The 11,715-nt window shown below is 43.8% G+C and overlaps 1 long non-coding RNA gene across 1 annotated transcript in view; it reads right to left on the reverse strand.

The window, feature by feature from the left end:
* The window catches only part of LOC137560888 (uncharacterized), a 133,872-nt gene extending 123,024 nt beyond the window's left edge, over positions 1-10,848 (reverse strand). The window contains exon 1 of the long non-coding RNA XR_011029840.1: positions 10,768-10,848. This is a non-coding gene — a long non-coding RNA (uncharacterized lncRNA). The remainder of the gene's footprint in view (positions 1-10,767) is intronic.
* Positions 10,849-11,715: the final 867 nt, after the last annotated feature.

Consider the following 11,715-nt stretch of genomic DNA (forward strand, 5'->3'; position numbering starts at 1 on the left):
GGAGTTTTCATGAAGCACAGTGCCATCCAAAAGAAAAAAATTAGAGAGAGGTCTGACTCATTGCTGATCAAAATCAAACAATTAGAAAGAGAGATCTTTAATAATCATAAAATGGAACTATTACAATCTCTAGAATCAGTAAGACAGGAGCTGGCAGACTTAATGTATTATCAATATGATAAATGGCAGACCATACTTAAAGGGATACTGTAGGGGGGTCGGGGGAAAATGAGCTGAACTTACCCAGGGCTTCTAATGGTCCCCCGCAGACATCCTGTGCCCGCGCAGCCGCTCACCGATGCTCCGGCCCCGCCTCCGGTTCACGTCTGGAATTTCTGACTTTAAAGTCAGAAAACCACTGCGCCTGCGTTGCCGTGTCCTCGATCCCGCTGATGTCATCAAGAGCGCACAGCGCAGGCCCAGTATGGTCTTTGTCTGTGCGGTACACTCCTGGTGACATCAGCGGGAGCGAGGACACGGCAACGCAGGCGCAGTGGTTTTCTGACTTTAAAGTCAGAAATTCCAGAAGTGAACCGGAGGCGGGGCCGGAGCATCGGTGAGCGGCTGCACCGGCACAGGATGTCTGCGGGGGACCATTAGAAGCCCTGGGTAAGTTCAGCTCATTTTCCCCCGACCCCCCCTACAGTATCCCTTTAAGGAGCGGTGGTACTATGAGGGAAGCAGAGCCGGGAAAGCCATGGCCCAAAAAATAAAGGGAAGAAGGATACAACAGAGAATTACCAAAATCAAACATCCCAAAACTAAAAATGATGTATATCATCCTACTGATATAGTGGAAGCACTTGCTTCCTACTATGAAGAACTTTATAACTTGGAAAAAAATCCAGACACTCACATCCCATCTATTCAAGAAATTGATAATTATTTATCAAAGGTAGACCTTCCCTTGCTATCAGAATTCGAGCAAAAATCATTATCAGTCCCATTTTATCAACAAGAAATTGAAATAGCAATTAAAAATTTAAAAAATGATAAAGCCCCAGGCCCAGATGGATATATTAATGATTATTACAAGAAATTCCTTCCCATATTAGCTAAGCCACTTACAGAATTTTTTAATGAAGTAACACTTAACCACTTGAGGACCTAGGGCTTTCTACCCCTTAAGGACCAGCCACTTTTTTTCCATTCAGACCACTGCAGCTTTCATGGTTTATTGCTCGCTCATACAACCTACCACCTAAATGAATTTTGGCTCCTTTTCTTGTCACTAATAAAGCTTTCTTTTGGTGCTATTTGATTGCTCCTGCGATTTTTACTTTTTATTATATTCATCAAAAAAGACATGAATTTTGGCAAAAAAATGATTTTTTTAACTTTCTGTGCTGACATTTTTCAAATAAAGTAAAATTTCTGTATACATGCAGCGCGAAAAATGTGGACAAACATGTTTTGGATAAAAAAAAACCCATTCAGTGTATATTTATTGGTTTGGGTAAAAGTTATAGCGTTTACAAACTATGGTGCAAAAAGTGAATTTTCCCATTTTCAAGCATCTATGACTTTTCTGACCCCCTGTCATGTTTCATGAGGGGCTAGAATTCCAGGATAGTATAAATACCCCCCAAATGAACCCATTTTGGAAAGAAGACATCCCAAAGTATTCACTGAGAGGCATAGTGAGTTCATAGAAGATATTATTTTTTGTCACAAGTAAGCGGAAAATGACACTTTGTGACAAAAAAAAAAAAAAGTTTCCATTTCTTCTAACTTGCGACAAAAAAAAATGAAATCTGCCACGGACTCACCATGCCCCTCTCTGAATACCTTGAAGGGTCTACTTTCCAAAATGGGGTCATTTGTGGGGTGTGTTTACTGTCCTGACATTTTGGGGGGTGCTAAATTGTAAGCACCCCTGTAAAGCCTAAAGGTGCTCATTGGACTTTGGACCCCTTAGCGCAGTTAGGCTGCAAAAAAGTGCCACACATGTGGTATTGCCGTACTCAGGAGAAGTAGTATAATGTGTTTTGGGGTGTATTTTTACACATACCCATGCTGGGTGGGAGAAATATCTCTGTAAATGACAATTTGTTAATTTTTTTTACACACAATTGTCCATTTACAGAGAGATTTCTCCCACTCAGCATGGGTATGTGTAAAAATACACCCCAAAACACATTATACTACTTCTCCTGAGTACGGCGATACCACATGTGTGGCACTTTTTCGCACCCTAACCGCGCTAAGGGGCCCAAAGTCCAATAACTACTTTTAAGATTTCACAGGTCATTTTGCGACATTTGCTTTCAAGACGACTCCTCACGGTTTAGGGCCCCTAAAATGCCAGGGCAGTATAGGAACCCCACAAATGACCCCATTTTAGAAAGAAGACACCCCAAGGTATTCCGTTAGGAGTATGGTGAGTTCATAGAAGATTTTATTTTTTTGTCACAAGTTAGCGGAAATTGATTTGTATTGTTTTTTTTCACAAAGTGTCATTTTCCGCTAACTTGTGACAAAAAATAAAATCTTCTATGAACTCACCATAGTCCTAACAGAATACCTTGGGGTGTCTTCTTTCTAAAATGGGGTCATTTGTGGGGTTCCTATACTGCCCTGGCATTTTAGGGGCCCTAAACCGTGAGGAGTAGTCTTGAAAGCAAATGTCGCAAAATGACCTGTGAAATCCTAAAGGTACTCATTGGACTTTGGGCCCCTTAGCGCACTTAGGGTGTAAAAAAGTGCCACACATGTGGTACCGCCGTACTCAGGAGAAGTAGTATAATGTGTTTTGGGGTGTATTTTTACACATACCCATGCTGGGTGGAAGAAATATCTCTGTAAATGACAATCTTTTGATTTTTTTTACACTCAATTGTCGATTTACAGAGAGATTTCTCCCACCCAGCATGGGTATGTGTAAAAATACACCCCAAAACACATTATACTACTTCTCCTGAGTACGGCGATACCACATGTGTGACACTTTTTTGCAGCCTAGGGGCTTGATTCACAAAGCGGTGATAACTCAGTTATCACGTCTAAAAGACTTTAGGCGTGATAACCTTTGCACCACTGAGTTATCACCGATTTGTGCTGCTCTTCGCGCGAAGCTACCGCGCGTACGCGCGTAAGCGCGTAAGCGCGTGTGCAAAGTCCCATAGGGCTTAATGGGAGCTTCGCGCGAAGTGCCGGGTGCTGCGCACGCGCTTGCGCGCGGAAAACTTTGCGCGCGGAAAATTCGTGCGAGTTTCTTCTTATCACGCCTAAACTGAGTTTAGGCGTGATAAAGGGCTTTTCACAGGCGTGCAAACACTTTGCACCGCTTTGTGAATCAAGCCCCAGGTGCGCTAAGGGGCCCAACGTCCTATTCACAGGTCATTTTGAGGCATTTGTTTTCTAGACTACTCCTCGCGGTTTAGGGCCCCTAAAATGCCAGGGCAGTATAGGAACCCCACAAGTGACCCCATTTTAGAAAGAAGACACCCCAAGGTATTCTGTTAGGTGTATGACGAGTTCATAGAAGATTTTATTTTTTGTCAAAAGTTAGCGGAAAGTGACACTTTGTGGAAAAAAACCAATAAAAATCAATTTCCGCTAACTTTTGACAAAAAATAAAATCTTCTATGAACTCGTCATACACCTAACAGAATACCTTGGGGTGTCTTTTTTTCTAAAATGGGGACACTTGTGGGGTTCCTATACCGCCCTGGCATTTTACGGGCCCAAAACCGTGAGTAGTCTGGAAACCAAATGTCTCAAAATGACTGTTCAGGGGTATAAGCATCTGCAAATTTTGATGACAGGTGGTCTATGAGGGGGCGAATTTTGTGGAACCGGTCATAAGCAGGGTGGCCTTTTAGATGACAGGTTGTATTGGGCCTGATCTGATGGATAGGAGTGCTAGGGGGGTGACAGGAGGTGATTGATGGGTGTCTCAGGGGGTGGTTAGAGGGGAAAATAGATGCAATCAATGCACTGGGGAGGTGATCGGAAGGGGGTCTGAGGGGGATCTGAGGGTTTGGCCGAGTGATCAGGAGCCCACACGGGGCAAATTAGGGCCTGATCTGATGGGTAGGTGTGCTAGGGGGTGACAGGAGGTGATTGATGGGTGTCTCAAGGTGTGATTAGAGGGGGGAATAGATGCAAGCAATGCACTGGCGAGGTGATCAGGGCTGGGGTCTGAGGGCATTCTGAGGGTGTGGGCGGGTGATTGAGTGCCCTAGGGGCAGATAGGGGTCTAATCTGATAGGAAGCAGTGACAGGGGGTGATTGATGGGTAATTAGTGGGTGTTTAGGGTAGAGAACAGATGTAAACACTGCACTTGGGAGGTGATCGGACGTCGGATCTGCGGGCGATCTATTGGTGTGGGTGGGTGATCAGATTGCCCGCAAGGGGCAGGTTAGGGGCTGATTGATGGGTGGCAGTGACAGCGGGTGATTGATGGGTGGCAGTGACAGGGGGTGATTGATGGGTGGCAGTGACAGGGGGTGATTGATGGGTGATTGATAGGTGATTGACAGGTGATTGACAGGTAATCAGTGGGTTATTACAGGGGAGAACAGATGTAAATATTGCACTGGCGAATTGATAAGGAGGGGTCTGAGGGCAATCTGAGCATGTAGGCGGGGGATTGGGTGCCCGCAAGGGGCAGATTAGGGTCTGATCTGATGGGTAACAGTGATAGGTGGTGATAGGGGGTGATTGATGGGTGATTGATGGGTAATTAGTGGGTGTTTAGAGGAGAGAATAGATGTAAACGCTGCGCTTGTGTGGTGATCTGATGTCGGATCTGCGGGCGATCTATTGGTGTGGGTGGGTAATCAGATTGCCCACAAGGGGCAGGTTAGGGGCTAATTGTTGGGTGGCAGTGACAGGGGGTGACAGGGGGTGATTGATGGGTGATAGGTGATTGGCAGGTGATTGACAGGTGATCAGTGGGTTATTACAGGGAAGGATAGATGTAAATAATGCCCTGGCGAATTGATAAGGGGGGGTCTGAGGGTAATCTGAGCGTGTAGGCGGGTGATTGGGTGCCCGCAAGGGGCAGATTAGGGTCTGATCTGATAGGTAACAGTGATAGGGGGTGATTGATGGGTGATTGATGGGTAATTAGTGGGTGTTTAGAGAAGATAACAGATGTAAACAATACATTTGGGAGGTAATCTGACGGCGGGCTTGCGGGCGATCTAATGGTGTGGGTGGGTGATCAGATTGCCCGCAAGGGGCAGGTTAGGGTCTGATCTGATAGGTAAAAGTGACAGGTGGTGATAGGGGGTGATTGATGGGTGATTGATGGGTAATTAGTGGGTGTTTAGAGGAGAGAATAGATGTAAACAATGGATTTGGGAGGTGATCTGATGTCGGATCTGCGGGCGATCTATTGGTGTGGGGGGGTGATCAGATTGCCCGCAAGGGGCAGGTTAGGGGCTGATTGATGGGTGGCAGTGACAGGGGGTGATTGATGGGTGATTGACAGGTGATTGACAGGTGATTGACAGGTGATCAGGGGGGATAGATGCATACAGTACATGGGGGGGGTCTGGGGGGGGGGTCTGGGGAGAATCTGAGGGGTGGGGGGGTGATCAGGAGGGAGCAGGGGGCGGGGGGGGTATAAAAAAAAATAGCGTTGACAGATAGTGACAAGGAGTGATTGATGGGTGATTAGGGGGGTGATTGGGTGCAAACAGGGGTCTGGGGGGTGGGCAAGGGGGGGTCTGATGGGTGCTGTGGGCGATCTGGGGCGGTGGGGGGGGGGAAATCAGTGTGCTTGGTGCAGACTAGGGTGGCTGCAGCCTGCCCTGGTGGTCCCTCGGACACTGGGACCACCAGGGCAGGAGGCAGCCTGTATAATACACTTTGTAAACATTACAAAGTGTATTATACACTTTGTATGCGGCGATCGTCGGGTTAACATCCCGCCGGCGCTTCCGTATGGCCGGCGGGATGTTGCGGCGAGTGAGCGGCGACAGGCGGAGGCGGAGGATCGCGTCACGGATGACGCGATCGCTCCGCCCATGCCCAAACAAGGACCGCCGCATTTTGTCAATACGGCGGTCCTTGCGGCGTCTACTTCCCGGCCGCCATTTGTCTATACGGCGGTCGGGAAGTAGTTAAAGGTACTTTCCCTGGAGAGTCATTGGCAGCTCTCATATCCACTATTCCCAAGGATGACAAAGATCCAGCAGATCCTGGTAGTTATAGACCAATTTCCCTTTTAAATACTGATGTAAAGATTTATGCTAGGATTATAGCTAATAGACTGTCCCCATTAATGCCACAACTTATTCATCCTGATCAAGCTGGATTTATCAGGGGAAGGTCTACCAATGATGGAACAAGAAAGGCCCTTGCTATATTGCATCAACTCAAGACCTGTCGGGCGCCTACACTCCTCGTCTCCTTGGACGCGGAAAAGGCGTTTGACAGGGTCAATTGGCACTATTTGTCTAGAGTTTTATTAAAATTTGGTATACCCAGCTTCCTTCATAGTGCCATCCTTGCTCTCTACACACAACCATCTGCTAAGGTCCTGTCTTCTGGTTATGTCTCTTCTTCGTTTGACATCAAAAATGGTACCTGTCAGGGATGCCCCCTTTCTCCATTGATTTTTAACCTTACTTTAGAACCATTGGCCCAACAAATTAGAAATAACCCAAGAATACATGGTGTAAAAATTGGACAAATTCACACAAAAATTGGTTTATATGCGGATGATATAATATTATATCTTCAAAAACCCCTTATATCACTGCCAAATGTCACTACATGAACTAAATGAGTTTTCTAGAGTCTCCTTTTATAAATTAAATGAGAAGAAAACAGTCATTCTCCCCTGCCACATACCAAAGAGGATGAGGGAAGCCCTTCAGGCCTCTTCCTATTTCTCCTGGACTGACAAAAGTATTAAATTTCTAGGTATTCAACTTACACCTACCATAGCCCAGATCTATAGAGAAAATTATAACCCTTGGCTAACCAAATTTAAAGATAAATTAGATTCATTAGCAAAAGTAGAATTCTCTTGGTCAGGCAGAATTGCTGCTTTTAAAATGATGATTTTACCCCAACTTTTATACTTGTTCAGAAATCTGCCTATAAGAGTCCCTCAAATATTTTTTACTACCCTACAGAGACTTCTGAATAAATATATTCTTAACAACAAAAAGGCCAGATTCTCTAACAAAATCCTCACAACACAAATTTCTATGTTAGGCCTAGGAGCCCCCAATTTGGAACTCTATTATATGGCTACAATCTTGGATCAGTCCAGATCGGTCTGGACGGAGGATACAAGCAGGCAATGGTATCTGACGGAAGAGGCACAATTGCCGTATAGCCCTTATAAACTATGTCTGCAGTCCAGACTAACCTGGAAGATCCAACCAAATATTAAGAATCCAATTACAGCTAATACCCTTAGAATTTGGAAGGAGGTGGTTAAGCTTTCTAGAGAAGACCCCCTGGCTATACCTCTGACAACCCCTCTTGAAGCTTTCCACACTACCATCAGAAACATTTCCTTAGACCACTGGATTGATTGTGGGATAACATCTGTGACAGATTTGTTGGAGAGCTCTGGCCTTAAATCATTTGACTCACTAGTGACCACATATGGAATCCCATCCACTGATAAATGGATATATGACAAAATTAACCGATTTCTGAACAAGTACTCATATAGCCCAATTGCATTATTGCCTAAAATTAAGAAGTTAGTGCAGTCGGAGGGAGTAGGCCTGAGGGGCACATCCACCTTTTATAATATTCTACTTGATCTGAAAGGAAAACATCCCCAATGGCAATTGTCTAAATGGCAAACTTATTTACAACGTGACATTGATGAAGAGGAATGGGAGATGACTGTTCAGTCCTTTAGAAAGTCTACTCATTGTATCGGTCATCATGAGGGCTTATTTAAGTGCATTTGGCAGTGGTATATGACCCCAGAAAAAATATCACATTTTGATTCAAAATGTTCCCCACTTTGTTGGAGGGGGTGTAACATGGCGGGTACTATAGAACATATATTATGGGAATGTCCCAAAATTAGAAAACTCTGGGATGATGTTGGAGGTTTTCTGAGACAGCTGCCAATGTCACTCCAGACGATACCACCTGGTATGGCACTCCTTCATTTGGGAACTAGGGACCTTCCCCCTCAAGAGAGACTGATTGCTGACCATATTTTTATTGTAACCAAGAATCAACTGGCATTACACTGGAAAACACCTCAAATACCGAGATTAGAAGAGATCCTTAGGAAAGTAGAGTCTAACTTGTTGGCAGAGAAGGCTTGGTCTATCAGATGCGAGAACTTACAGTCTTTCATGAGGAAGGTTGATCTCTGGCCTACTGTGTACACGGCATCGAGGGTTCTGGAATTCTGAGGTGTCCTCCCTCCCTCCTTCTCTCTCTTCTTCCTCATGGTCCTTCTATTACCTTCTATCACCTTTATTACCTCTCATTACCTTTTTTCACCTCTATTACTTTTACTACAGTTATTACTTCCTCTACCCCTTGCATTGGAGACAACAGATACAAATTCAGGTTTGCTGCCGATTCCCCCCCCCCCCCCCCCCCCCCTCTCTTCTTATGCACATAACCTATTGGACCTCACTAAAGGTAAAGTTGAACTTACACCATTCAACACTAATTTGGATAGTATGGAAAGCATAGTAGTTTAGTTATTAGTTTAGTTAGTTGTTTAGTTTAGTTTTGTTTAGTTTAGTTTAGTACAATATCATTCATCTACAATCTGCTAATTTTTTCAGACATTTATTCTGAAATTGTGCTTACCTCTTATCTGGAGTTAATTTAATGCATCTTATTATAGTTATCCTCAGTCAAGCGTTTATTCTGGAGACTGTGGGCTAAGATTCGCAGGCTCCACTCCCTGGAATCTCAGTAGGGGGTTAACTCCCCCACTTTCCAGGTTGAGAGGATCCTTATTTCTCATTAATTTAATTCCATACTCTCTCAATAGATCTTAGAAATGTGCACTTTAAACTTCAAATACTCATTATCAAGAATTTACTCCAGAGGTTGCAATTGTGTCAATATTATTTGACACAGATTTATTTCTAGTAAGTAAGTAAGTACAATTCATATCATAACAAGTTGAAGATGGTTTAAACTTTCTATACACAGCATTTTAATAATTTGTTATAATTTTGTAATTTTCATAGTTTCTATATCTTAGTGAAATTTCCCATAATTTTTATGTGAATATTGGTGCTTTTCCACATTTATAGATAGGTCACACGCCTGGGTGCGTTGAACGCGTTTCTAGCACGTTTTCGCACCTATTGGCGTTTTTCGCGCGTTTTCTGCGCGTTTGCGCGTTTTTCACGCGTTTCTGCGCGTTTACGCGTTTTTTGCGCGTTTTTGTGCATTTTGCACGATTTTGAGGCTCTTTAAATTCTAACGCGGAATTCCGCATGGTAGCATTGCATTTACGCATCGGGATGCGGATTCTGTACCTTTATGCGGATTATATGCAGATTTAAGCGGATTTACAATCTATACAGTACTATTGAGTGTTTCTTTTTTATTCTACACCATCTCAAAGTTACATTAAACTTATTAATAAGCTAGTTATATGACTGAGTTTTATTTTTATAATGAAAATTTATATGTTAATGTGGGAAACTTTTTTATATATTGTTTATTTGTTACTTGTTATCATAATTTTTATATCTTAGTGAAATTTCCCATCATTTTTATGTGAATATTGGTGCTTTTCCACATTTATAGATAGATCACACGCCTGGGTGCGTTGAACGCGTTTATAGCGCGTTTTCGCACCAATTGGCGTCTTCCGTGCGTCCTACACGTTGGCGCATTTTTCGCGCGCTTTCTGCGCGTTTGCGCATTTTTGCGCGTTTTCGGCGTGTTTGTGCGTTTTTCGCGCGTTTCTGTGAGTTTGCGCGTTTTTGAGCGTTTTTTGTGCGTTTTTGCGTGATTTTGAAGCTTTTTAAATTCTAACGCGGAATTCAGCATGGTAGCATTGAATTTGCGCATCTGGATGCGGATTCTGTACCTTTATGCAGATTTAATGCAGATTTAAGCGGATTTACAATCCACACAGTATTATTAAGTGTTTCTTTTTATTCTACACCATGATTATAAGCTGCAACTTTATTTCAAAGTGACATTTAACTTAATAATAAGCTAGTTATACGACTGAGTTTATTTTTATAGTGAAAATTTATATGTTAATGTGGGAAAAACTTTTTTATATATTGTTTATTTGGTATTTGTTTTACACATATTGCACACTATGCCATTAGATACTTACATAACTTGTATGCTGAAAATTTTTTCAATAAAAACTATTGTGATGCAGAACTGCTTGGTTTGCAATACCACTGCAGTCAGCAGTAAACGCTGCAGAAGCGATCATAACAGACCAATTTCTGTTTGGACTCTCTGATATTGTTAATTATATCCTTGTCAGTCATCCAGTTCCTTCCTCTCTTGAAGAAGCTATTACTCTGGCAATCAGGGTTGACAGGCGAGTCAAACAACATTGCCAGGGATGATCTCATATCTCTTTCTGCAACCACTTCTTCCAATAATAGCGTTGCAACCACCACCGAGGAACCTATGCATTTAGGAGTTTCTAAACTCTCCTTGGCAGAGAGAAATCGGAGAAAGTTTGAAAAGTTATGTTTCTATTGTGGAGAGCCTGGACATGTAGTTAAATCTTAACCATGATAACCCAAGGATGATTGGATAAGAAGGTAATTTCAGACAATTTCAGAGGCACTGTCTGTGCCTCTGCCTTGCTCAGACATTCTCACCAATGGCCGGTCTCTTGTTATGTGCCTCTGCTCTATATCCTCCACATTACACTCATTTCTTGCTGCATCATCAACTCGGTCTTAACTGCTTTCAAGGCTCCTCCCCCTCACTACCCTTCAACTGCCAAAACCCAACTGTTACTTCCCCTATGCACCTGTCTATCTTCTTTCTCCTCTTTTCTGCTGATGGGCTCCCCCTGGTGGCACCTGCAGGCTCTCTTTAAAGCAGCACTTTCCACGAAAAGTAAATGCATATTTAACCCTTGGTGTGTTTGTGTTGCAATGACACACACAGAGTTACATTAGTACTCTCTCTAACAACTAACTACACAAAAATTCTAATAGTAGTACAGTAATCTAATCCCTAATAATTTACAAGATAAGCTATACTGTAGCTAAGGCTGGCAGCAGGCCTAGCCTGTGCACACACACAGGCCCTAACCTGGCCTAGCAGCTGCACACACCACAGCACCCTGCCCTGATGCCCCTGATGAGCCCTTCACTGCTGCATTCCCCATGCTATCCCATGCATGGTAGTGAGAGAGCGGGATTGAGCATGTGCAGTACAGCAGGGAAAGGGTCACCAGAGGTATCAGTGCAAGGTTCAGTGGGCCCTGGTTGCTGGTGGGAGTGGGTGCTATGTGTTTAGACAGCTGTGCCGGTGTGGAGAGCATGAGTGATGGCAGCAGTTACAGGGTCAGGTGTTGCTATACTCAAGTATAGCAAGCCTTAGTAGAGCATCTTTGAAAATGCCTCTGGGGATCCCCAATTGGTCTCTTATCAGACCAATGGGAATCCTCCTCTGGGATCTGTTAAAGGACTTACGAGGCCAAGTCCATCAAAAAAAATAAAAAAAAGTTAGCTACCTTGCTCAGCTTGTAAGGCACGGAGGACGCCGTCCGCGCCCTCCGTGCCGTTCCGCCTGGTCCCCGGCGCTGCACAGCCCCC

The sequence above is a fragment of the Hyperolius riggenbachi genome, chromosome 3, assembly GCF_040937935.1.
Source record: "Hyperolius riggenbachi isolate aHypRig1 chromosome 3, aHypRig1.pri, whole genome shotgun sequence".
Classification (NCBI taxonomy): Eukaryota; Metazoa; Chordata; class Amphibia; order Anura; family Hyperoliidae; genus Hyperolius; species Hyperolius riggenbachi.